This window comes from Chlorocebus sabaeus, chromosome 15 (assembly GCF_047675955.1).
Source record: "Chlorocebus sabaeus isolate Y175 chromosome 15, mChlSab1.0.hap1, whole genome shotgun sequence".
NCBI classification, from domain to species: domain Eukaryota; kingdom Metazoa; phylum Chordata; class Mammalia; order Primates; family Cercopithecidae; genus Chlorocebus; species Chlorocebus sabaeus.
The window spans coordinates 59068588-59096583 of record NC_132918.1 but is presented as its reverse complement, the minus strand read 5'-3'; the positions used below and the strand labels follow the sequence as shown (position 1 = coordinate 59096583).

General features: G+C 36.7%; 1 protein-coding gene across 4 annotated transcripts in view; it reads right to left on the bottom strand.

Annotated features, from left to right (window-relative positions):
- The window catches only part of CPNE4 (copine 4), a 525340-nt gene that overhangs the window by 222279 nt on the left and 275065 nt on the right, over positions 1–27996 (bottom strand). The gene's annotated exons all lie outside the window — the stretch shown is intronic.

The following is a 27996-nucleotide window of genomic DNA, read 5'->3' as shown; positions in this document are numbered from 1 at the left end:
CATCAATTATTTCAGTGCTTAAACTTAGCCCCCTAGAGGACTTTTAAAAAAATAGCAACCAAAACCTTCTTTTAAAATGTCTTATTTATTCATCTAAAGTAAATTGTTCCAAAATGATTCCAATTAGCAATTTTTACTGATTTCCGTGCATGTACTCATTTACCCAAGGAAAACTGAATGAGTACGTATGATTTTTTCAGCACTGGGCCCTAGGGATTCAGCATTAAGCTAGATACATCTCCATCCATCCTAAAGCATAGAGTCCAGTTTATAATAGACGTGTTACTCAAGGTATCATTCATTCTGCTGAAATTGTTGAGTGCACAGGATAGATATTCTGTGTGGCAGTGTTTGTTGGCCACACTCTGTGGTGCCTTGTGGTGGAGACATTCCTGCCCCAGCTCAAAGAAAGACAGAAAATAAATTATCATAAGTAGAATCTTCATATGTACAGTACATGTGACAAATACAAGTGGCTCTTCACTGTGATAGTAAGAGCAGTTCTGCAATCCCATTATACACATCTTATCTGATCTGGCAGTTGTGCTGGGAGCTGAGCTGAATGTTTTTTGTATTTGTACAGCAAGACTTCAGACTTTCAAGAATTAACAAGCGGGTGACCAAATGAAGCAAATTTTGGCTCCATAAAGGAAGACTTTTCACATAATCAGAAAAACCCAAAGACACCACTTAATGGGCATGAAGAAGAAATTTAAGCAACAGATGGGGGAAGGGAGGGGGAATGAACTAATTTTTAAGATTTCTTCCAACCCTGAAATTCTAATTCTATACCTGGTTTTAAATATGCGGTTTTTGGTTTTGTAGTTTGTTTGTTCTTGTTTGTTTGTTTGTTTCTGGCTTTGAAAGCCAGAGACTGGATAGTTTTTAATTACCTAGGGGATATGTTTAGTGGTTATGGATTATCGATGATTCATTTGCAATTCCTTGATTTTGCTTAATCAAATGTGAGGTCATTTTTCTTGATTCAATGCAAATACACGAACACAAACAAAACACAATGTGTACATATTCATTGTGTATTTTTCTTTCTTCTTCTTCTTCTTCTTCTTTTTTTTTTTTTCCTTAAGATGGAGTTTTGCTCTCGTCACCCAGGCTAGAGTGCAGTGGCTCCATCTCAGTTCACTTCAAACTCCTCCCTGCAGGTTCAAGCGATTCTCCTGCCTCAGCCTCCCAAGTAGCTGGGATTACAGGTGCCCGCCACCACACCGGGCTAATTTTTGCATTTTTAGTAGAGACACAGTTTCACCATGTTGGCCAGGCTGCTTTTTATTTTCTGTATTTTTATACTTCAAAATCATGGAACCTTGCTGACCCTGGAGGGATCAGTCCTCTCAAGGCTAGCTAATTCTTGGAGATAGTAAAAGCTCACCTGCAGAGCCTTTTGTACACAAACAAACCAGTCCAGAGCCCCTGCCTTTAACCACCTTTTTTTAATTCAGTTTTTATACTCTGGGCCATTCCCCTGCCTTAATCACCAGGTACAGCCAGAGACAGTTCTTCTGCCTCAGAGGTTACTAAAATTAAACTGCCAATCCTACACCTGGCTACCCTCCCTTGCCACTTCTTGCTCACAGAGAAAAGGCTCTTGTGTACATTTTCCCCTTGCTCCCTCTGCCTTCTGACCAATGCCGCTGCTTCTGCCTGTGGCTGTGCCTTCTGTTTCTAAGGAACTGTGAGTATAAATGTCTTTCAGGACAGTCATTTCTGTGTCTGCATGTCTTACCATACCTGATTAAAACAATCCTAGGTAACCTTAAAACAATGTGACTATAGGAAAGTAGACAGTTTGGTAGAGAAGAAACAACTGACATGGAAATTTAAGGATTATTTTGTGGACTTAAATGCCTTTTCCTTGACCACTATGGCCAGTAAAGGAAAGAAGATGACATTTCTTGAACATCTACTACGTGCTATTGTACTTACATGCCACGAGCATCGTAAGGTAGATACAATCAGTATCTTTATAGGCAAGGAAACTGACACTTGAGGAAGTTCAGTAACTTGTCCAAGATCACACCTTTTCCTCCTGGCAATGCTAAACACAAACCAGGTTTTCTGTTCTAGGTTTTTATTTGTTTTATTTTATTTGCTCCCTCCATCCCATCATATCCCAGTTACCTCTCTCTATACCATATATGAATGTCAAAGCAACTTGCTCTAATTCTTTTTCAAGGATAGTAAGCACAGAATGGGAAGAGATACTTCCTATCTTTTACCCACAGAACCAATTGGCTTCTTGAGACAATGCATACACTAGACCTCATGGATGAAAGAAGCAAGTTTACAAAGGTAATATGGGTATGGGATATGGGATATAAGGCACTGAGGCTCAAACTGTCACTGTGCCTTCAGATGGAGCTGGCCTGTGACTGATAGAACTGGGTATTTCTTGGTCTTGTCTCAAGCAGGAACTCCTCATCTATGCATAAGGAAATGTCTGTGCTCAACTGTCTTTATTGGCATGATCAAAGGCTTAATTCTCTAGACTGGCTCCCTAGGTCATCTTGTACAATCTCATGCTTTTATATAAAATATATGAATGGATATCTCAGGCCCAGATGTCTCCCCTGAACATCTTTTGAGGCAGCTCAGACTTTACAAGCCTATAGTGTTCCTGATAGCTACCTCCCTCCCATGCCATTCTTCTAGATGCTCAAGCAAAAACCTTAGGGTCATACATACCAAATGCATCCTTTTCTCACATTTCCGTATCCAACCCACCACCAAATCCTGTTGTCTTACCTTTAAAATAGGTACCGAATCTCACTGCTTCTCACCTTCACCACTGTTGCCACTTTATGCCAAGTCACTATTCTCTCTTCTCTTGGATTATTAGGATACTGTCTTAGCTAGTACTCCTTCTTCACCTCCCCTGTCCTCTTTAATCTAGTCTCAATGAAGAAACTAGAGTAATCATGTTAAAATTCAAGTTAGATGATACAATTCCTGTGCTTAAAACCTTCCAACAACTCCCCATTTCACTCAAACTTTTCATTGTAATCTTTAAAGTCTGACTCCCTGCCTGTAAACACTCCTTTATTACCATTCTGATCTCATGTACTACTACTCTACCCTTCACTCTGGCCTCTCTGCTATTCCTTTGAACATCCTAGGCATACTCTTATGTCAGGGCCTTTGCTTTTGCTGTCACCTCTGCCAGAATGCTCTTCCTGTAAATATCCACATGGCTGTTTCTCTTATTTCCTTCAGATCTGTACTTAAATGTCTTCTCATTGAAGCTTTTTCTTGCACTCTATCTATAACATTAATATCTCCCTCTAACACTTCCTATTTCCATTTGCTGCTTTAATTTTTCTCTTTAGTATTTATTACTGTCTAACATAATGTAAATTCTACTGTTTTTCTGGTTCACTGTTTGTTTATCCCAGCATAATGTAAAGTACATCACAATAGTATTTAAAATATTTAACAACTGATTCAGTAAAGGCATCATCCAAGCAGAGCAAATGCAGGCCTAGTCAGAATGGATGATTGTTGTAAACAACCAACATAGGTATACCAGTGTGAACTGACTACATATCAGGTCCACATATATACCTAATGAGATAAAGCTAGACAGTCTGAGAATGTGCTGGGAAGGGACTCTAGAATAGAAGGGCCAATCTGTTAATGGAATTCTCATAACAGTCTAGAATTAAAAATAATAAGCCATCTCAGAAAAACCTACTGATGGAATGGAATAGGGTGGGGTGAGGGTTGGGGGCAAGGTATTTCGAAGTTCTCATATGAGGTAAAAAGCAAAAGTCAGGGCAATAAGTTTTCTGAAAAATCTTGTGTTACTGAAACAGGGACACAGAAAGCACCTTGGCACAGGGGAGACTTGTTCTTTAATTATAATTATAATACTAGAGAAAGATTTGTCTGGCTATGAAAGCAGGAAAGAGGTTTGGTGGACAACTTCGCCAAAACAGTTGTGGCAGACACAACTGTTCTCTCATTCTTCTTACTAGTGAGCCAGCCTCCTACTGTAGAGGCTGAATATGCCAGATGCTCATTATCTTGGCCTCCCCTGTAACCAGAGCCTGCTCATGTAACCCCATTCCCTTCCTGGCCAATGGAATTGGAGACTTCTGGAAACATATGTGTTCTTCCCCCATAAAAAGATATGTGCAGGAATGAACATCTTTGCCCTCCATCCCTTCTTTTCACATTGTCTTTGTCATGTGAGGATGTGATGTTTGAAGTTGAAGCCCCCATCTTGCCACCCATCTTGCAACCATAAGGGGTGTGATGGTAATTTTATGTGTCAAATTGACTGGGCTACAAAGTGCCCAGATATTTGGTTAAATGTTATCCTGGATGTGTCCATGAAGGTATTTCTGGATGACAGTAACATTTGAATCTGTAGACTAAGTAAAGCCAATTGACTTCTCCAATGGGGTCAGGCCTTATCCAACTCACTGAAGGCCTGAACACAACAACAAGCCTGGGTAGGGGAAAATGTACTCTCTGCCTGTCTTCAATCTGGGACACTTGTCTTCTCCTGCCTTTGCACTAAGACTTGGACTGGAATTTATACCATGGGCTCTCCTTTTTCTAAGGCCTTTATACTGGGATTGGAAGTATACCATCAGCTCTCCTGAGTCTCCAACTGCCAACTGCAGATCTGAGGACTTCTCAGCCTCCATAGTTGCATGAGCCAATTCTTAACAGTCTCTCTGTGCATGTGTGTATTCATATACATACATATATATGTATACATAATTGCATGTATACATATATGTAAACCTTACCCTCATTGAGTGGGAGATTACACTTTTTTCTCTTATGTATATGGAATGTTTATGTAAATTGGCTTAATAGTCAATAAGTAAAATCAATAAAGTTAAAAGCAGACATATGCTCTGAACAAAATCCAACAAAAATAAAAATAAAGAATTAAAAAGTGACCAAAATGCTGTTTACTTTGAAATTTCAAAACAAAACTCCTAGAGATCCTTGTATTAAAGGAAAAATAAAAATGATATTTCAAACACCTTAGAAAGCAACTGAAAGAACACTTCCCACCAAAACCTATGGGAATCAGTGATAATTTTATTATTTGGGAAAAGTATAGCCTTAAATGCCTTTACTAGTAAAAGGAAGACTAAAAATATAGAAACTTAATATTCATCTTAAGAAACAAGAATAATAATAACTCCGAAGAAACTAGATGATTAATAAAGATAAAGGTGCACATCAACATAATTGAAGACAAAAAAAATTAGAAGGAATAAGTAAATTTAGAAGGTGGTTCTTTAAAAAATGAAATACAACAGACCAACAGGTAGCAGTCTGATTGTAGATAAAAGAGAAAGAATAATGACAGATTCAGGAAGGATTAAAATAATATCATATGTATTTCTTTTCCAATGGGAAGTAATATTTAGCAAAATATAAATGACTCAAAGTTATCTAACAGGCAGTGGAAAACTTAAATAGACCAGCAACTGTAGACTAGCCTGTGAAGGTGATTAGATCTACCATTGAAAAGAGCACTAGGACCAGATGGGTTCACAGCTGAGATTTATCTAACCTTTACAAAATAGATAATTATGATGTAACTTCAACTGCTCCAGGCCACACAGAAAGCTAGACAGCTCACCAATTAATTTCATGGTACAAGGATAAATTTAATACCAAAACCCAATAAAGCAGAAAAATGGAAAAGTACAGACCAACCTCATTTAAGAATGTAAATGTGAAAATTCTAAATAAAACATTCTAAATAAAAGAATCCAGTGGTGCACACAAAAAATACACTATGATCAAATAGTTTATTCCAGTGATGCAAACAGAGTTAAATATCAGGAAATTCATCAATATAATGAATCACATAGATACATTAAAAGAGGGAAATACATGATCATATTTATGGTTGTTAAAAACAATACTATAAAATAGGAAGGGTTGGAAACTGTTTAAAGTAACTATAAGCAAATAAAATAAAAATATAATAAATAAAACAATAAAAACATTATAACTAAAATCAGTAATTAGACAAAAATTTCCATTATTGTTATCCTTTAATATCATTTGAAAGGTTGTTTGAATGTAATATAAGAAAAATGTAAAAACTTGCAGATGTATTTTTAAAAATAGCTAAAATGATTTTTATTTTTGCTAGTTATATGACTGCATATTTATAAAGAACCAAGATATTCAAATAAAGTCTGTCAGTATTAATAAGAGGATTTGGTAAGATGCCTGAAAACAAAATAAAGAATACAGATATTTATTAAAAAGTGATTGGCTTTTCTCTATTTAAATAGTAAGTACCCAGAAATAGAGGGGAAGCCCTCTATGTATAACAGTGATAAAAGACTTTTTAAAATCTTGCAACTAAATTTACTTTTTAGCGAAACTTTTTATTTTGTGTCAATTTTAGACTTGCATTCAATTGTAAGAAATAATACAGAGACTCCCTTGGACCCTTTATTCAGTTTCCTGCAATGGTAACATCCTACAAAGCTACAGCACAATATCATACCAAGATACTGGCACTGATACAGAATATTTCCATCCCCACAAGGATCCCTCATGTTGCCCTTCTATAGTGACAACCACTTCTCTCTATGCCTTCACCTACTTCTAAACCACTGGCATCCATTAATGTGTTCTCTATTCGATCATTTTGTCAATTCAAGAATATTATTTAAATGGACTCACATAGTATGTAAGCTCTTGAGATTGGCTTTTATTGCTCAACATAACTCTCTGAAGATTCATCCAGGTTGTTGTGTGTATCAGTAATTTGTTCCTCTTTACTGCTAAGTACAATTCCTTGATATAGATGTACCACAGTTTGTTTAAGCACTCACCTGTTGAAGAACATCTGTTTCCAGTTTTGGGCTGTTGCAGATGGGGCTGTTATAAACATTTGTGTACAGACTTTCTTGTGATCACAAACCTTAATTTCTTTGGTATAAATTGCCCAAGTACGCAATTGCCGAGTCGTATGGTAGTTGCATATTAATTTTTAAAGAAACTGACAAGCTCTTTTGAAGAATGGCTATACCAATTTACATTCCCATTAGCAAAGCATGAGTGATTCCGTTTCTCCAAATCTCCTACAGCATTTGCTGTATCATTATTATTTCAGCCATTCCAATAGGTATGTAATAGGTATCTTGTTGTTGTTTTAATTTTAATTTTCATAATAGCCTAATGATGTCAAACAACTTTTCATGTACTTATTTGCTGTCTTATGTCCTCTTTGATGAAACGTCTCTTCATGCCTTTTGCACATTGGATTGCTTGTTTATTGTTGAGTTTTGAGTTTTTAAAATATATTCAAGACACTAGTATTGTTACATATATGGTCTGTAAATATTTTCTCATAGGCTTTAGTTTGTCTTTTCATCCTTGTAAAAGGGTCTTTTGCAGACCAAAGCTTTAAATTTTGAGAAATTTTTATTTATCAATTTTTGTCTTTGTGTATTATGCGATAGCTGTCAAGTTGAAGAACTTTTTGCCTAACCCTAGAGCCCCAAAATTTTCTCCTATTTTTTTCTGAAAGTTTTACAGTTTAATGCTTTACATTTAAGTCTGTGTTTCATTTTGGGTTATTTTTCCTAATAATGTATGAGACTTAAATCAAGGTTTTTCTTCGTCTATAAATGTCCAACTGCTTCAGTACCAATTTTGGATTGCTTTGGTACCTTTGTCAAAAATCAATTTGGTGTAATTCTGTGGGTATATTTCTGGTTTCTCTGTTGTTCTGTTACACTGATCTATGGGTACATACCTCTGCCAATTCCACACAGTCTTGATTACTGTTGCTATATGGTAAGTCTTGAAATAGAGCAGACTAATTCCTTCCACTTTAGTCTTGTTTTACAGAATTGTTTTAGCTATTCTACTTCTTTTGTTATTTAGAACAACCTTGTCTATATCTAAAAAAATATCTTGCTGGTATTTTGATAGAAATTGTGTTAAACCTGTTTATAAATTTAGGGAGAATGGACACCTGTATTATTTTCAGTCTTTTAATCCACGAACATGGCACGTGTCCCTATTTACTTAGATCTTCCATTTCTTTCATTCACATTATGTAGTTTTCAGCATTCAAGTTCTGTACATGTTTGGTAGATTTATACCTTAGCATTTCAGGTTTTAAAAAATTTATGATCAACAGATAATTGTACATATTTATGGGGTACAAATGATGTTTAGATACACATATATAGTGTGATAATCAAACCATGGTAATTAGCATGTCCACCATCTTAAACATTTATAATTTCCCTGTAATTACAGCATTAAAATCTCTCTCTCTTATGTATTTTGAAATATGCAATACATCGTTGTCAACTCTAGTCATTCTACATACGTTCTAGTCATTCTAGTCATTCTACTGTACAATAAAACAGCAGAACTTATTTATTCTATCTGTAACTTTGTACTTGCTGACCAATCTCTCTCCAAGGCCTTCTCTCCCCTCTTCTCCCCATCCTCTGGTAGCTACAATTCTACTCTCTACCTCCGTGAGAACAACTTACTAGATTTCATGTATGAGTGAGATAATGTGGTATCTGTCTTTCTGTGCCGAACTTATTTCACATAACATAGTGTCTTCCAGTTCCATCCATGTCACAAATGACAGAAATTCATTCTTTTTATGGCTGAATAGTATTACATTGTGTATATATAGCACATTTTCTTTATCCATTCATCTGTTGATGGACATTAAGGTTTATTCTATATCTTGGCTACTGTGAATAAGTGCAGTTATCTCTTTGACATACTGATTTTATTCCTTTTGGTTATATGCCCAGCAATGGGATTGTGGGATTATGTTGTAGTTCTATTTTTAATTTTCAAGAAACCTCTAAACTATTTCCCATAATGGCTGTATTAACTTACATTCTCACCAGCAGTGTGTAAGGGTTTCCTTTCCTCCACATCCTCACAAACACGCATTTTCTCTTGATTTTTTGGTAGTAGCCATTCTAACTGGAATGAGTAGATAACTTATTTTAGTTCACATTTGCATTTCCCTGATGATTAGTGATGTGGAATATTTTTTTCATATATCTGTTGGCCATTTGTATGTTTTCTTTTGAGAAATGTCTATTTAGGTTTTTTGCCTCTGTTTTAAAATCATGTTATTTGTTTTTCTGTTGTTGTCGAGTTGTTTGAGTTCTGTATATATTTTGGATATAAACCCCTTATCAGATGTATAGTTTGCAACTATTTTCTCCCATTCTATAGGTTGTCTCTTTGTTCTGTTGATTGATTCCTTTGCTGTGCAGAAGTTTTTTAGTTTGATATAATCCTATTGTCTATCTTTGCTTTTGTTGTCTGTGCTTTTGAGGTTTTATTCAAAAATTCTTTCCTAGTCTGATGCAATGGAGTTTTTTCTTGATGATTTCCTCCAGTAGTTTTGTAGTTTCGGGTCTTACATTTAAGTCTTTAATCCATTTTGAGTTGATTTTTGTATATGATAAGAATGTTTTATTGTTTGTTTTCTGGTTTTTTAGCAATTATAAATGTTGCTTTTCACTTTAGTATTTTAAAATTTGGTTTCCACTTAAAAAAAGTTGAGACAGGGTCTCACTATGTTTCCCAGACTGATCTCAAACTCCTGTGCTCAAGTGATTCTCCTGCCTTAGCCTGCCAAGTAGCTGGGATTGCAGGCATGTACCACATGCCCAGCTGGTTTCTACATGTTAATCGTTGGTGTATAGAAATGCAACTGACTTTGCTGAAACTCACTTACTCATTCTAGAATTTTTTTGGCAGATTGCTTGGAATTTTCTATATAGACATTCATTTCATATGTAAATAGGAACAGTTTTATTTCTTACTTTCCTGTTTTTATGCTTATTTCCTTTTCTTACCTTATTGCCCTGGCTAGATACTCTAGCACAATATTAAAAAAGAGTAGTGACAGCAGATATCCTGCTTTGTTACCTATTTTGGAGGAAAGCATTCAGTTTTTACCATTAAGTATAATACTAGTTGTTAAGATTTCTGTAGATGCTCTTTATCAAGCTGAGGAAGTTCTCCTCTATCCTGATTTTTCTGGGAGTTTTTGTCATAGATGGATATTAAATTTTCTCAAATGCTTTTTTTGGCATCAATATGATCATGTGATTTTCTTTTTTAGCCTGTTAATATTAATATAATATTAACAGGATTACTATATTATGGTACTATATGGATTACTACTATATATGGTACTACATGAATTACTAGATTATGGTAATGTGATAGATTGATTGGTTTTTAAATTTTAAACCAATCTTTGGTTTTTAAATTTTAAACTAATCCTATATCCCTGGAATAAACACCACTTAGTCATAGTGTATAATTCTTTTTATATAATGCTGAATTTTATTTGCTAATGGTAAGACTTTTTGCATCTATATCGTGAGGAATACTGGTCTGTTTTTGTTTTTGTACTTATTTTGTCTGGTTTTGGTATCAGGATTATAAAATCTTTATAAAATAAATTTAGAAGTGTTCCTACTTATTTTATTTTCTAGAAGAGATTGTGTAAATTGGGATTAATTATTCTTTAAACATTGGGTAGAATTCTCCAGTGAAACCATCTGGGATGGGAGATCTCTACTTAAATCACAAATTAAATTTCCTTAATTATTGTAGGACTAGTCAAATTATCTACTTAATTTTCGGTTAATTTTTGCAGTTTGTGTTTTTGATAAAGTGACATTGTCAAATGCCGAATGCCAAATCTTGATAAATTTGACATTTTGTCTAAATCGTCAAATTTATGTGTGTAAAATTGTTTGTATTATTATCTTCTTATCCTTTTGATGTTTGCAGGATGTGTGGCAATACCCTTGGTTTCATTCCTAATTTTGGTAACTTGTGTCTTCTCTCTGTTTTTGTTTGCCAGTTGTTATGGGATTTGCCAATTTTATTGATCCTTTCAAACAAATAATTCTTTGCCTCATTGACTTTCTCTGTTGTTTTTCTATTTTTAATTTTGTTTAATTTTGCTCTTATCTTCATTATTTCCTTCTTTATTCTTGTTTTTGATTTACTTTGATGTTATTTTTCTAGGTTATTGATTTGAGGTTTTTCCTCTTTTCTAATACATGCATTTATATATTAGAAGTGCACTCAGCACTTCTTTAACTGCATGCCACAAATTTTCATGTTGTATTTTCATTTTATTCACTTCAATGTATTTTTACATTTCCCTTGAGATGGGTTCTGGATCAGGATAATACAAGCTTCACCCACGGATTATGTAGAAGTCTGTTGTTTGGTTTTCAAGAGAACATTTTTCCTATTATATTTCTGCTCTTGATTTCTAGTTCAAATCTATTATGGCTACAGAATCCATCCTATATTATTTCAATTATTTTAAATTTGTAGAAGTTTGCCTTGAGGCCCAAGATATAGCCTATCTTAATATATGTCCTGTAGGCATTTGCAAATAATGTACATGTTGCTGGTTTGGAGTGAAGTGCTCCATAACTTAATAAGATTTTGTTTCTTGATAATGTTTTTGAGTTCTATATCCTTGCTGATTTTCTGTCTAGTTGTTTTATCAGTTGCTGAGAGAGGGGTGTTGAAGTCTCCAGTTTTGATTGTGAATTTGTGTATTACTTCTTTCAATTCTTTCTGATTTTGTTTACTGTAATTTAAAACTGTTGTTTCAAGTATACACATTTAAGATTGTTATGTCTTCTTAATGGATTAATACTTTTATCATTGTATAAGATTTCTCTGTTTTTTGCCAATTTGCTTTACTCTGAAGTTTAATTTATTTGATATTAATTTAGGCACATCTGCTTTCATTTGATTAATGTTTATGTGATATATCTTTTTTTATCCTTTTACTTTTAACCTACAGTCTTAATCCATCTTCTGTTGCTGTAACAGAATACTTGAGACTGGGAGATTTATAATGAACAGAAATTCATTTAGTTCACAGTTTTGGAGGCTAAAAGTCCAAGAGCATAGCTCCAGCATCTGGTGAGGTCCTTCCTGCTGTGCCATGACATTGTGGGAGGCATCACATGCTGAGACAGAGCAACTATACTAGTTTAGGTCTGTCTTACTCTTCCTACAAAGCCACCAGTCTCATCATGGAGCCTCACCTGAGTGACATTATCTAATTCTAATTCTCTTCCAAAAGTCCCGTCTCCAATTCGTATATGAATTTGGAAATTAAATTTCTAACACCTGACATTTGGGGGACACATTCAAACCATAACACCTATCTGTATTTTTATACTTGAAGTAAGTTTCTTACAGAGAGCATATAACTGGATCATGTTTATTAATCCAACATCTCAATCTTTGTCTTTCAATTGGTATATTTAAGTCATTTAAATCTGTTGTAATTATTGATATGTTAGAATTTAAGGCTACCATTTTCTCGTTTTTGTTCGTTCTCTGTTTTATTCTTCCTGCTCTCCAATGGGTTACTTGAATATTTTTTGAAATTTCATTTTGATGTATGTAGTGTTTTTTAGTGCATCTCACTGAATATTATTTTTAGTGGTTGCTCTAGTATTACATTGTGTATACCTAACTTATGGGTATCACCGTTTTACCAGATCAAGTGACATAACAGAAACTTGACTTTCCTCAATGTCCTTTTTATAATAGAATTGTCTTAAATATTTTCTCTACATAGACTCAGGAACCACATAATACAGTGTTACAACTTTTGCCTCAACTGTCAAACATAACGCAGAATTCAAGAGGAGAAAAAATGCCGATTATTTTTCTATATTTTTGTGTACTGTTTTTCCTTCCTTTCTTGATGCTCCAGGTTCTTTTATCATTTCCTTTCTATTTAAAGAAATTTGTCTCACCATTCTTTTAGGGTAGGTTTGCTGGTGGCATTTTTTTTTTTTAAGTTTTCTCTCATTTGAGAATGTTTTGATTTACCTTTCATTCCTGAAGGATATTTTCACCGGGTATAGGATTCTGAGTTGATAGTTCTTTTCTTTCAGAACTGGAAAACCATTATGCTCCTTCCTTCTTTCTTCTATGTCTTTTGATGAGAAATCTGCTGTCATTCAAATTGTTTTTGTCCTATAGGCAAAGTGTCATTTCTCTTTACCTGGTTTTAGATTTTTTTCTTTGTCCTTAGCTTTCAGAAGATTAATTATGATGTATCTTGGCATGGATTTCCTTAGGTTTACCTTGCTTGAAGTTTCACTCATCTCATTGAAGCTGTAGGTTTATGTCTTGTCAAATTTTATAAGTATTCTGCCATTGTTCTTCAAGTACTTTTTTAGTTCTGCCTTATTTATCTCTTCCTTCTTGGACTATGACAACATGAATATTCCATCTTATAGTTTCACAGATTTCTGAAGTGTTATCCATTTATTTAATCTATTTTTTTCTCAGTTGATCAGATTTGGGTATTTCTATTGTTCTATCTTCCAATGTACTGATTCTTTCCTCTATCTCTTCCATTCTATTGTTGAACATATCCATGAACTTTTTAATACCACTTGCTATATGCTTTAGTCCTAAAATTAAAATTTGGTTCTTTTTTATATCTTCTATTTCTTTGCTGAGGTTTTCATTTTATTTTCATTTGTTTGAAATGTGTTAGTAATTGCTCTTTGAAGCATTTTAATTATGGCTGCTTTAAAATATTTATCAGAGGGGGGCGGAGCAAGATGGCCGAATAGGAACAGCTCCAGTCTCCAACTCCCAGTGCGAGCGACACAGAAGACCGGCGATTTCTGCATTTTCAACTGAGGTACTGGGTTCATCTCACTGGGGAGTGCCAGACGATCGGTGCTGGTCAGCTGCTGCAGCCCGACCAGCGAGAGCTGAAGCAGGGCGAGGCATTGCCTCACCTGGAAAGCGCAAGGGGGAAGGGAATCCCTTTTCCTAGCCAGGGGAACTGAGACACACAACACCTGGAAAATCGGGTAACTCCCACCCCAATACTGCGCTTTAAGCAGACAGGCACACCAGGAGATCATATCCCACACCTGGCCGGGAGTGTCCCACACCCACGGAGCCTCCCTCATTGCTAGCACAGCAGTCTGTGATCTACCGGCAAGGCAGCAGTGAGGCTGGGGGAGGGGCACCCGCCATTGCTGAGGCTTAAGTGGGTAAACAAAGCTGCTGGGAAGCTCGAACTGGGTGGAGCTCACAGCAGCTCAAGGAAACCTGCCTGTCTCTGTAGACTCCACCTCTGGGGACAGGGCACAGTAAATAATAACAAACGCAGCAGCTCTGCAGATGCAAACGACTCTGTCTGACAGCTTTGAAGAGAGCAGTGGATCTCCCAACACGGAGGTTGAGATCTGAGAAGGGACAGACTCCCTGCTCAAGTGGGTCCCTGACCCCTGAGTAGCCTAACTGGGAGACATCCCCCACTAGGGGCAGTCTGACACCCCACACCTCACAGGGTGGAGTACACCCCTGAGAGGAAGATTCCAAAGCAAGAATCAGACAGGTACACTCGCTGTTCAGAAATATTCTATCTTCTGCAGCCTCTGCTGCTGATACCCAGGCAAATAGGGTCTGGAGTGGACCTCAAGCAATCTCCTACAGCTACAACCTACAGCTGAGGATCCTGACTGTTAGAAGGAAAGCTATCAAACAGGAAGGACACCTACACCAAAACCCCATCAGTACATCACCATCATCAAAGACCAGAGGCAGATAAAACCACAAAGATGGGGAAAAAGCAGGGCAGAAAAGCTGGAAATTCAAAAAATAAGAGCGCATCTCCCCCGGCAAAGGAGCGCAGCTCATCGCCAGCAACGGATCAAAGCTGGACGGAGAATGACTTCGACGAGATGAGAGAAGAAGGCTTCAGTCCATCAAATTTCTCAGAGCTAAAGGAGGAATTACGTACCCAGCGCAAAGAAACTAAAAATCTTGAAAAAAAAGTGGAAGAATTGATGGCTAGAGTAATTAATGCAGAGAAGCTCACAAACGAAATGAAAGAGACGAAAACCATGGCACGAGAAATACGTGACAAATGCACAAGCTTCAGTAACCGTCTCGATCAACTGGAAGAAAGAATGTCAGCGATGGAGGATCAAATGAATGAAATGAAGCGAGAAGAGAAACCAAAAGAAAAAAGAAGAAAAAGAAATGAACAAAGCCTGCAAGAAGTATGGGATTATGTAAAAAGACCAAATCTACGTCTGATTGGGGTGCCTGAAAGTGACGGGGAAAATGGAACCAAGTTGGAAAACACTCTTCAGGATATCATCCAGGAGAACTTCCCCAACCTAGTAGGGCAGGCCAACATTCAAATCCAGGAAATACAGAGAACGCCACAAAGATACTCCTCGAGAAGAGCAACTCCAAGACACATAATTGCCAGATTCACCAAAGTTGAAATGAAGGAAAAAATCTTAAGGGCAGCCAGAGAGAAAGGTCGGGTTACCCACAAAGGGAAGCCCATCAGACTAACAGCAGATCTCTCGGCAGAAACTCTTCAAGCCAGAAGAGAGTGGGGGCCAATATTCAACATTCTTAAAGAAAAGAATTTTAAACCCAGAATTTTATATCCAGCCAAACTAAGTTTCATAAGTGAAGGAGAAATAAAATCCTTTACAGATAAGCAAATGCTTAGAGATTTTGTCACCACTAGGCCTGCCTTACAAGAGACCCTGAAGGAAGCACTAAACATGGAAAGGAACAACCGGTACCAGCCATTGCAAAAACATGCCAAAATGTAAAGACCATCAAGGCTAGGAAGAAACTGCATCAACTAACGAGCAAAATAACCAGTTAATATCATAATGGCAGGATCAAGTTCACACATAACAATCTTAACCTTAAATGTAAATGGACTAAATGCTCCAATTAAAAGACACAGACTGGCAAACTGGATAAAGAGTCAAGATCCATCAGTCTGCTGTATTCAGGAGACCCATCTCACACGCAGAGACATACATAGGCTCAAAATAAAGGGATGGAGGAAGATTTACCAAGCAAATGGAGAACACAAAAAAGCGGGGGTTGCAATACTAGTCTCTGATAAAACAGACTTTAAACCATCAAAGATCAAAAGAGACAAAGAAGGCCATTACATAATGTTAAAGGGATCAATTCAACAGGAAGAGCTAACTATCCTAAATATATATGCACCCAATACAGGAGCACCCAGATTCATAAAGCAAGTCCTTAGAGACTTACAAAGAGACTTAGACTCCCATACAATAATAATGGGAGACTTCAACACTCCACTGTCAACATTAGACAGATCAACGAGACAGAAAGTTAACAAGGATATCCAGGAATTGAACTCATCTCTGCAGCAAGCAGACCTAATAGACATCTATAGAACTCTCCACCCCAAATCAACAGAATATACATTCTTCTCAGCACCACATCGTACTTACTCCAAAATTGACCACGTAATCGGAAGTAAAGCACTCCTCAGCAAATGTACAAGAACAGAAATTATAACAAACTGTCTCTCAGACCACAGTGCAATCAAACTAGAACTCAGGACTAAGAAACTCAATCAAAACCGCTCAACTACATGGAAACTCAACAACCTGCTCCTGAATGACTACTGGGTACATAACGAAATGAAGGCAGAAATAAAGATGTTCTTTGAAACCAATGAGAACAAAGATACAACATACCAGAATCTCTGGGACACATTTAAAGCAGTGTGTAGAGGGAAATTTATAGCACTAAATGCCCACAAGAGAAAGCAGGAAAGATCTAAAATTGACACTCTAACATCGCAATTAAAAGAACTAGAGAAGCAAGAGCGAACACATTCGAAAGCTAGCAGAAGGCAAGAAATAACTAAGATCAGAGCAGAACTGAAGGAGATAGAGACACAAAAAACCCTCCAAAAAATCAATGAATCCAGGAGTTGGTTTTTTGAAAAGATCAACAAAATTGACAGACCACTAGCAAGACTAATAAAGAAGAAAAGAGAGAAGAATCAAATCGACGCAATTAAAAATGATAAAGGGGATATCACCACCGACCCCACAGAAATACAAACTACCATCAGAGAATACTATAAACACCTCTATGCAAATAAACTGGAAAATCTAGAAGAAATGGATAATTTCCTGGACACTTACACTCTTCCAAGACTAAACCAGGAAGAAGTTGAATCCCTGAATAGACCAATAGTAGGCTCTGAAATTGAGGCAATAATTAATAGCCTACCAACCAAAAAAAGTCCAGGACCAGATGGATTCACAGCTGAATTCTACCAGAGGTACAAGGAGGAGCTGGTACCATTCCTTCTGAAACTATTCCAATCAATAGAAAAAGAGGGAATCCTCCCTAACTCATTTTATGAGGCCAACATCATCCTGATACCAAAGCCTGGCAGAGACACAACAAAAAAAGAGAATTTTAGACCAATATCCCTGATGAACATCGATGCAAAAATCCTCAATAAAATACTGGCAAACCGGATTCAGCAGCACATCAAAAAGCTTATCCACCATGATCAAGTGGGCTTCATCCCTGGGATGCAAGGCTGGTTCAACATTCGCAAATCAATAAACATAATCCAGCATATAAACAGAACCAAAGACAAGAACCACATCATTATCTCAATAGATGCAGAAAAGGCTTTTGACAAAATTCAACAGCCCTTCATGCTAAAAACGCTCAATAAATTCGGTATTGATGGAACGTACCTCAAAATCATAAGAGCTATTTATGACAAACCCACAGCCAATATCATACTGAATGGGCAAAAACTGGAAAAATTCCCTTTGAAAACTGGCACAAGACAGGGATGCCCTCTCTCACCACTCCTATTCAACATAGTGTTGGAAGTTCTGGCTAGGGCAATCAGGCAAGAGAAAGAAATCAAGGGGATTCAGTTAGGAAAAGAAGAAGTCAAATTGTCCCTGTTTGCAGACGACATGATTGTATATTTAGAAAACCCCATTGTCTCAGCCCAAAATCTCCTTAAGCTGATCAGCAACTTCAGCAAAGCCTCAGGATACAAAATTAATGTGCAAAAATCACAAGCATTCTTATACACCAGTGACAGTCAAACAGAGAGCCAAATCAGGAATGAACTTCCATTCACAATTGCTTCAAAGAGAATAAAATACCTAGGAATCCAACTTACAAGGGATGTAAAGGACCTCTTCAAGGAGAACTACAAACCACTGCTCAGTGAAATCAAAGAGGACACAAACAAATGGAAGAACATACCATGCTCATGGATAGGAAGAATCAATATCGTGAAAATGGCCATACTGCCCAAGGTAATTTATAGATTCAATGCCATCCCCATCAAGCTACCAATGAGCTTCTTCACAGAATTGGAAAAAACTGCTTTAAAGTTCATATGGAACCAAAAAAGAGCCCGCATCTCCAAGACAATCCTAAGTCAAAAGAACAAAGCTGGAGGCATCACGCTACCTGACTTCAAACTATACTACAAGGCTACAGTAACCAAAACAGCATGGTACTGGTACCAAAACAGAGATATAGACCAATGGAACAGAACAGAGTCCTCAGAAATAATACCACACATCTACAGCCATCTGATCTTTGACAAACCTGAGAGAAACAAGAAATGGGGAAAGGATTCCCTATTTAATAAATGGTGCTGGGAAAACTGGCTAGCCATAAGTAGAAAGCTGAAACTGGATCCTTTCCTTACTCCTTATACGAAAATTAATTCAAGATGGATTAGAGACTTAAATGTTAGACCTAATACCATAAAAATCCTAGAGGAAAACCTAGGTAGTACCATTCAGGACATAGGCATGGGCAAAGACTTCATGTCTAAAACACCAAAAGCAACGGCAGCAAAAGCCAAAATTGACAAATGGGATCTCATCAAACTAAAGAGCTTCTGCACAGCAAAAGAAACTACCATCAGAGTGAGCAGGCAACCTACAGAATGGGAGAAAATTTTTGCAATCTACTCATCTGACAAAGGGCTAATATCCAGAACCTACAAAGAACTCAAACAAATTTACAAGAAAAAAACAAACAACCCCATCCAAAAGTGGGCAAAGGATATGAACAGACATTTCTCAAAAGAAGACATTCATACAGCCAACAGACACATGAAAAAATGCTCATCATCACTGGCCATCAGAGAAATGCAAATCAAAACCACAATGAGATACCATCTCACACCAGTTAGAATGGCGATCATTAAAAAGTCAGGAAACAACAGGTGCTGGAGAGGATGTGGAGAAATAGGAACACTTTTACACTGTTGGTGGGAGTGTAAACAAGTTCAACCATTATGGAAAACAGTATGGCGATTCCTCAAGGATCTAGAACTAGATGTACCATATGACCCAGCCATCCCATTACTGGGTATATACCCAAAGGATTATAAATTATGCTGCTATAAGGACACATGCACACGTATGTTTATTGCAGCACTATTCACAATAGCAAAGACTTGGAATCAACCCAAATGTCCATCAGTGACAGATTGGATTAAGAAAATGTGGCACATATACACCATGGAATACTATGCAGCCATAAAAAAGGATGAGTTTGTGTCCTTTGTAGGGACATGGATGCAGCTGGAAACCATCATTCTTAGCAAACTATCACAAGAACAGAAAACCAAACACCGCATGTTCTCACTCGTAGGTGGGAACTGAACAATGAGATCACTTGGACTCGGGAAGGGGAACATCACACACCGGGGCCTATCATGGGGAGGGGGGAGGGGGGAGGGATTGCATTGGGAGTTATACCTGATGTAAATGACGAGTTGATGGGTGCAGCACACCAACATGGCACAAGTATACATATGTAGCAAACCTGCACGTTGTGCACATGTACCCTACAACTTGAAGTTTAATAATAATAAATAAATTAAAAAAAAAATATTTATCAGATAATTTTAACATCTCTGTCATCTTAGTGTTGGAATACATTGATTGTGTTTTCTCATTTGGTTTGAGATAATCCTGGTTTTTGGTATGACAAGTTAAACCTAGACATTTTTTGTATGCATTATGAGACTCTGGATCTTATTTAAATCTTCTGTTTAGCTGTTTTTGTTTGTTTTCTGGCACTGATTTGGTAGGGAAAGCAGGGGAACTGTCTCATTACTACAGGTGAGTATAGAAGCCCAAATTCTCTACCTGGACTCCATTGACAGCCAAGGCTCAAGGCTACTTATTACTGCTGGCCAGGAATGGGAGTCCTATTTCCCTAGCTGGTCTCCCCTGACACCATGGTGGGGATGGCCTCATTACTACTGGGCAATGGTTAAAGCCCTGACTTTGTACTAGGCCTCCTCTAACACCACCCCAGCAAGGTGGGGGAAGGATGCCTTGTTACTGCCAGGTGGGAGTAAAAGCCCACACTTACCATGTGATCTTTAGTCCCAATGCAAGTTGGAGAGCTATTACCAGCCAATGGGGGTGAAATCTCCAGCTCACTACTCAGCACTTTCTGACACCATCCTGGCTTGGGTGTTAGGTCATCTTATTGTAGTATAGAAGTCTTGGCTGCCCACCTGGCCTTTGCTGGCATGGGCAGGGGTGGAGCCAAAATATTTTTCTCTGGTGTTTGGCTACAGTAGAGTAATTATTGTCTAAAATTTTTTTTGTCTAACTTGGCTGTCCATTTCCTGGTCCTTTAGGTAGGGAGTGTAGGCTTCTACTGGGGCGTTTTTGTCGGCATTCTTTAATGTTTCCTGGTTGTTGGCTTCTTCAGCTCTTGGTCTGGGATATATGAGGCAGAAAAACAAACAAAAATTAAGAGAAATCACCACCATGTCATTTTCTTTGGGTCTCAAGGTCCCTAGCCAGTCTGCATCCTTCTTTCCAACTTTTAATGTATTCTTGTTTGTTTTATATTTGATGTTCAAGGTTTTTGCCATATTTAGTGAGAGGAATGGGGAAAAGTACATGTATTCCATATTCTCAGAAATGGTAGTCTACTGTTACAATTAATTTTAATATGAAAGACACAACATTTACCAGAAGAAATTTATATAATCAGTTGGAAGGACAAGATCTGTGCAAATCATACCAAGATTTTGAATGGTAAAATTTTATGTCATGATATGACAATTTCTCCAAAACTAATATTTGAATTTAGTGCAATTGTAATAAGAATCTCAATGGGTTTTGGGGGAGTTGACAAAATGATCACTAAATTTATATCAAAGAAGAAATACTTGAGTGTACCCAAGAAAAATGTGAAAAGAAAATGCCAGTGAGGAGAAATTTCTTTTTCCAGATACTAGAAAGTAATAAAATATAAAATATAAAATTTATATAAAATTTTATGTAAAATATAAAAGCTAATGTTGCTCAAATAAACATAGGCTTGATATAGGAATAAACAAATAGATCCATGTAACAAAACAGAGGTATCAGAAAATGTTGCTAGTACTTAAGAGTATTTATTCATGAGAAAAGCCCATCTTAAAGGAAATAAATAAATTATGTAGTAAGTCCTCAACTGCCTAATAACCTAAGGAAAAAGTAAAATTTTACTCCATTTTACTCCATACTGAAATTAAAAAGCATGTCTGGAGACTCTAAATTCTCAATTACAATGAAAAAGTAAAACAATAAAAAAATTTCAGGAAAATCTTTGTAACTACACATGTATATATTAGGGAAAAAGAAATTATTCTTAACGAAGTCTAGAAACATTGAAGTTTTTATTTTTTATTTTATTTTTATTTTTTATTATTATACTTTAAGTTCTAGGGTACATGTGCATAATGTGCAGGTTTGTTACATATGTATACTTGTGCCATGTTGGTGTGCTGCACCCATCAACTCGTCAGCACCCATCAACTCGTCATTTACATCAGGTATAACTCCCAATGCAATCCCTCCCCTCTTCCCCCTCCCCATAATAGGCCCCGGTGTGTGATGTTCCCCTTCCCGAGTCCAAGTGATCTCATTGTTCAATTTCCACCTATGAGTGAGAACATGCAGTGTTTGGTTTTCTGTTCTTGCGATAGTTTGCTGAGAATGATGGTTTCCAGCTGCATCCATCTCCCTACAAAGGACACAAACTCATTCTTTTTTATGGCTGCATGGTATTCCATGGTGTATATGTGCCACATTTTCTTAATCCAGTCTGTCACTGATGGACATTTGGGTTGATTTCAAGTCTTTGCTATTGTGAATAGTGCCACAATGAACATACGTGTGCATGTGTCTTTATAGCAGCATGATTTATAATCCTTTGGGTATATACCCAGTAATGGGATGGCTGGGTCATATGGTACTTCTAGTTCTAGATCCTTGAGGAATCGCCACACTGTTTAGTTTACAATCCCACCAACATTGTAAAAGTGTTCCTATTTCTCCATATCCTCTCCAGCACCTGTTGCTTCCTAACTTTTTAATGATTGCCATTCTAACTGGTGTGAGATAGTATCTCATTGCGATTTTGATTTGCATTTCTCTGATGGCCAGTGATGACGAGCATTTTTTCATGTGTCTGTTGGCTGTATGTATGTCTTCTTTTGAGAAATGTCTGTTCATATCCCTTGCCCACTTTTTGATGGGGTTGATTTTTTCTTGTAAATTTGAGTTCCTTGTAGGTTCTGGATATTAGCCCTTTGTCAGATGAGTAGATTGCAAAAATTTTCTTCCATTCTGTAGGTTGCCTGTTCACTCTGATGGTAGTTTCTTTTGCTGTGCAGAAGTTCTTTAGTTTAATTAGATCCCATTTGTCAATTTTGGCTTTTGTTGCCGTTGCTGTTGGTGTTTTAGACATGAAGTCCTTGCCCATGCCTATGTCCTGAATGGTATTACCTAGGTTTTCTTCTAGGGTTTTTATGGTATTAGGTCTAACATTTAGGTCTCTAATCCATCTTGAATTAATTTTCATGTAAGGAGTAAGGAAAGGATCCAGTTTCAGCTTTCTACTTATGGCTAGCCAATTTTCACAGTACCATTTATTAAATAGGGAATCTTTTCCCCATTTCTTGTTTTTCTCAGGTTTGTCAAAGATCAGATGGCTGTAGATGTGTGGTATTATTTCTGAGGACTCTGTTCTGTTCCATTGGTCTATATCTCTGTTTTGGTACCACTACCATGCTGTTTTGGTTACTGTAGCCTTGTAGTATAGTTTGAAGTCAGGTAACATGATTCCTCCAGCTTTGTTCTTTTGACTTAGGATTGTCTTGGAGATGCGGGCTCTTTTTTGGTTCCACATGAACTTTAAAGCAGTTTTTTCCAATTCTGTGAAGAAACTCATTGGTAGCTTGATGGGAATGGCATTGAATGTATAAATTACCTTGGGCAGTATGGGCATTTTCACGATATTGATTCTTCCTATCCATGAGCATGGTATGTTCTTCCATTTGTTTGTGTCCTCTTTGATTTCACTGAGCAGTGGTTTGTAGTTCTCCTTAAAGAGGTCCTTTACATCCCTTTTAAGTTGGATTCCTAGGTATTTTATTCTCTTTGAGGCAATTGTGAATGGAAGTTCATTCATGATTTGGCTCTCTGTTTGTCTGTTACTGGTGTATAAGAATGCTTGTGATTTTTGCACATTAATTTTGTATCCTGAAACTTTGCTGAAGTTGCTTATCAGCTTAAGGAGATTTTGGGCTGAGATGATGGGGTTTTCTAAATATACAATCATGTCATCTGCAAACAGGGACAATTTGACTTCTTCTTTTCCTGACTGAATCCCCTTGATTTCTTTCTCTTGCCTGATTGCCCTAGCCAGAAATTCCAACACTATGTTGAATAGGAGTGGTGAGAGAGGGCATCCCTGTCTTGTGCCAGTTTTCAAAGGGAATTTTTCCAGTTTTTGCTCATTCAGTATGATATTGGCTGTGGGTTTGTCATAAATAGCTTTTATGATTTTGAGATACATTCCATCAATACCGAATTTATTGAGAGTTTTTAGCATGAAGGGCTGTTGAATTTTGTCAAAAGCCTTTTCTGCATCTATTGAGATAATCATGTGGTTTTTGTCTTTGGTTCTGTTTCTATGCTGGATTACATTTATTGATTTGCATATGTTGAACCAGTCTTGCATCCCAGGGATGAAGTCCACTTGATCATGGTGGATAAGCTTTTTGATGTGCTGCTGGATTCGGTTTGCCAGTATTTTATTGAGGATTTTTGCATCGATGTTCATCAGGGATATTGGTCTAAAATTCTCTTTTTTTGTTGTGTCTCTGCCAGGCTTTGGTATCAGGATGATGTTGGCCTCATAAAATGAGTTAGGGAGGATTCCCTCTTTTTCTAGTGATTGGAATAGTTTCAGAAGGAATGGTACCAGCTCCTCCTTGTACCTCTGGTAGAATTCAGCTGTGATTCCATCTGGTCCTGTACTTTTTTTGGTTGGTAGGCTATTATTGCCTCAATTTCAGAGCCTGCTATTGGTCTATTCAGGGATTTAACTTCTTCCTGGTTTAGTCTTGGGAGAGTGTAACTGTCCAGGAAATTATCCATTTCTTCTAGACTTTCTAGTTTATTTGCGTAGAGGTGTTTATAGTATTCTCTGATGGTAGTTTGTATTTCTGTGGGGTCGGTGGTGATACCCCCTTTATCATTTTTTATTGCATCTATTTGATTCTTCTCTTTCTTCTTTATTAATCTTGCTAGCAGTCTATCAATTTTGTTGATATTTTCAAAAAACCAACTCCTGGATTCATTGATTTTTTGGAGGGTTTTGTTTTTAAAAGTAAACATATTTGGCAACATAAAACAATAAAACATTTGTGTGACCAAAAAACTCATGAGGAAAGTCTACGGACAAATGATACATGTAGAAGAAATTTAGGTACAAGACAATTCAAATGACAAAAAGTTAATGCCAATAATGTATAATAAAATGTTGAAAATTGTTAAAAGAAAGATAAACAATCCAGCAGAAAACTGGGTAAAGAACATAAACAGATGATTCACAGAAATAAAAATCCAAATAGCCAACATATTTTAGAATGCTCAAGTTCACTAATGTTCAATAAATTGAAAACTGAAATAACAATACATATCACTTGACTTCCATCACACTGGTTTTTTTAAAAAAGATAAAATCTACTCTGCTTGACATATAGCACCAAAGATTACTCATACATTAATGGTGGGAATGTGGATATTACAGACTTTGGGGCAAGCTATTAGCAACATCTACTTAAAATTTTTTAAAAACTGTTAACTACATCCTCCAACCCAGCAATTCTAAACTTCAGAATATATCCCTTAGAAATAAAACCACCACCATGTAAAAAATATGAAGAGATATATGAACTGTGCCACTGTTTTTCATGCCAAATAAACTGGAAACATGATGAATGTCCATTGACAAGAGCATAGACAGGAGAATAAGTGGTGGTTTGTTATGCCATGGGATATTATGTAGCCATTTGAAAGAGTGAATATCAGTTGACTTGCAGAGATTTTCATAAGGTATTTTTTTATGGAAAAAAGCAAGGAATAAGAAATGATAGTCAATGTGTTTCTATCATGTAAATCAATGACCAGTGTCCATATTATTTTGTGTGCCAATATCTATATAAGATTACATGGGCAAAGAGAAAAACCAAAAAGGTTATATTCCAAGTTATTTACATTTGAATAGGAATATATATTGAAAGAGAGAGAAAAAAGAGGGTGGAACGAAGCAAAAGAGTACAAGAAAAAAAAAGAGATTGCTCTTTTAAAAGGTGATGACAAGATCACAATTACATATTTATGTAAAATGGTGTGTGTGTGTGTGTGTGTGTGACTACCATGTATTTGAAAAACTTTTAGAAGTTAAAAACGTACCTTAAGTCATATACCAAATATAGGTACACTATCTCTCAATAAGTCCAAAACAACTAACTTTTCCCCCTATGTTGGAATAGATTCTGCTTCTTTGTGTGTATGTGGATAAGTTGAATTAGTTGATATACATTTAGGGACCATTTTGTATTAAAAATATGTAACACTGAACCTGAGAATAGCTTCCAGCAGCAAGAGAGTATAGTTGAAGTTGTATAAATCAGGTGCTCCTGTGCCATGAAGCTATGGGTCATGGCTCCAAACTGGGTAAACTAAGGCACCCCTGGTCACCACAGTGAACTCAGGGATAACACCAGATGTTTTCAAGAGAAACACAGAGGTATTTTTTTATTTAGTGAATACCCTGTTAAATACTATCTTTAAGTAGTTTATGTTTTCAATGTTAAGTTACTCTACTATATTCTTTTCAATGTCTTGATGTCTCTGTGAAATTACAGTTTTGGCAGTTTGCTTAAATATGGTAAAGGAAATGAGGGTGGTGGGGTCCAATATGATTTTGTGATATGATAAATCATACATGTCTAAAAGTTGAACACATTCCTTTATTATACTATTATAATTAAGTAAATAACTGATTATTAAAGAGTAAAATTTAAATTATTTTTCCTTAAATTTATATGCATTACTTTTTCAAATGATTTGCTCAGTTGCTTGGACCTAACTACCTAATAAATAGAATAAGTAATTATTATTTTTTGCTAGGTACATTGTGAGAAAATAACTGAGCCACTAAGGGAGCTGTGAGTATATAATCTGCTATAGAATGTTATAAACTAAGCTATTGGCTGAATAAAAAAAGGCAGCCCAAACCTCCAAAGGAGAGGAGACAGTGGTTGTAACTACTATGAAAACAGCCATGTGGATCTGTGACAAATGACTATTGCTGAATTACAATAAACTCCTTCCTCCTCAGATGTGAAAAAAATTAAATTTGAAAAGTGCTACCACTGACTTTACTTGTATTTACACCCCAAACTAATTGATATTCTATCCACTGCCTCTATTATAACCTGCAGGGATGAAAGAATACAGAACAATTACAAATCAATTACTGTTACACTGGGTTTTCAGAAACCATAAATCTGACAGCTGCTTTGCTGGGAGTCACAGTGAGTTTGACAAGTTTCTTAATATTCAGAAGCCAGGCATCAGATCTAGTCAGAATTCACACATTCTAGTGTTGATTACTTCCTTTGTGTGTTTTGTAATGGGGTTTGTTAAATACAAAGGCCCCTTGTCTACATTATTATTGTTAAATAAATCATATTAGGATTCACCTATCCCATCACGTTAGGCATTTTTATTCTGGAAACTATCAGGGTTGCTAGTATTTTGAAGCATTTTCCAGATGCACTCTCCAACAATTTCAAAATGCAAACCTTTCCTGGCATATCCAAGAGAAATTTTTGACTGTGTTCTTCCATAAAGTTTCTATTTCCTTCTGAGAGAATGTCAATAAAATTATTTAATTCCTCCTGATCCAATTATTATCATCCACCAAGAATGTATCCAAGGGCAGTGCACATGATGCCAAGTGTTAAGCTAGGGTTTAGTCAGTGTCTATAAAGAAACAGTGAGTAAAAAATGACAAAAAGCTTTAGTGTTTAAAACACTTTTACATCTCTCTTGCCAAACTCAAGAAGTCTTAATAGTTTTGGTAATTAGGCCCCTAAATCTTGATGAGTGCTAAAGGGTTAGTGATCTCATAAAATTAACAGCCATACACTTGACCTGTTCAGCTCCCCATTATCAAATGCTTAAAAAAGGCTAGGTCTTTCTCAAGAGCAATTGTTATTGTTAGCTCAGACTTCCAATTTTACCATATGAGTTTCAGGGTCTACTATACCCATATAGGAGCCTGCCTAGATGAATATCTCACCATCTAGAGGCTGAATCTGAAAATACCATTATAGGGCAGAACCTCTCTTACTTTGAAGCCAACCCAGTCATTCCAAAGTGCCTTCACCTAGAAAGGTACTTTGCATTATCATTCATCCATGCGCTACCTTGGGATGGGAAAAATCAATGGTAGAAGATAGTTGGTCTGACACAGTGGCCAGCTTTGGCCAGGAGATGGCAAGAAAGGACCACCCCAGTGGAGACAGCCAACACCTAAGGGGCTCCAACTGACACTGGGCCATTAGTGACAGTTCTCAGAAATTTAGCAATTCAAAAGCAAAGGCTTAAGTTGGAGGCCCAGGGTTGGTAGCTGAAGTATGCTGATATGGTTTGACTGTGCCCCACCCAAATCTCAACTTGGATTGTATCTCCCAGAATTCCCACGTGTGTGGGAGGGACCCAGGGG